Source organism: Micropterus salmoides, unplaced genomic scaffold (genome assembly GCF_014851395.1).
Source record: "Micropterus salmoides isolate LMB-PRFRI ecotype aquatic unplaced genomic scaffold, ASM1485139v1 Ms_hic_scaffold_2317, whole genome shotgun sequence".
NCBI lineage: Eukaryota > Metazoa > Chordata > Actinopteri > Centrarchiformes > Centrarchidae > Micropterus > Micropterus salmoides.
In genome coordinates this window covers 4,001-4,800 of record NW_024041504.1, presented here as the reverse complement: position 1 = coordinate 4,800, position 800 = coordinate 4,001, and positions in this window count along the sequence as shown.

The window sequence follows — 800 nt, the reverse complement described above, 5'->3', positions numbered from 1 at the left end:
CAGGCACAGTGAGCCCTGACACGCGACACAGTGCAACACATCCAATGCTGCTTGCAGTTTTAATTTTAAAATGTTATTCTGTGAGTTTTGGACCTTTCTCTTTTTTAGCTATCTCACAGATAACTGCATTACCCCTAAAGGCTGAGCAATAGCTGATCTGACTGCCAATTTGGCATGTTTTAACAGTTTCAATACCTCCATAGGCAAATAACCAGCTATCCATCGAATTATCCACGCTGGTAATTTTATTTGGTAAGTGACTAGTGAGTGATTCAATGCAAAAACTTGGATTAGAATGGATCCAAGCACTATCATTTTAGTCTTCCTTGCATTCAGACAAGTATTTAGTGGGTCAATTTGGTCTAATTGTGCCTCTTCAGTACAGTACAGTTCAGTTCAGTTACATTCAACCATGTAAAACCTGAAGGAACGAAATTCGTTTCCCAGGTCCAGCAGCGTGCAGAATAAATAACAACTTCAGGTAAACAGTATATGAAAACATTTTAAATAATCTTAAACTATAATAAACACATAATTAAAACCATACAGCATCATTAAAGTGCCTCGTGCTGTAGCAACAATCGAAGAGCAAAGGGCAGAGGAGCTCTAAACTTCACAGCCTCTGGGAAAAGGCTGCATGTTAGCTTTGTTGTTCTTGCTTTTAAGCTGTGCAGCCTTCTGCCTGAGGGGAGGGTGGCAAACAGTTTATGCACTGAGTGGGTAGGGTCCTTCATGATACCTGACGTTCTGCTTTTGCACCTGCTGACAAAGATGTCACATACACAACTTTCTGTCTTGTA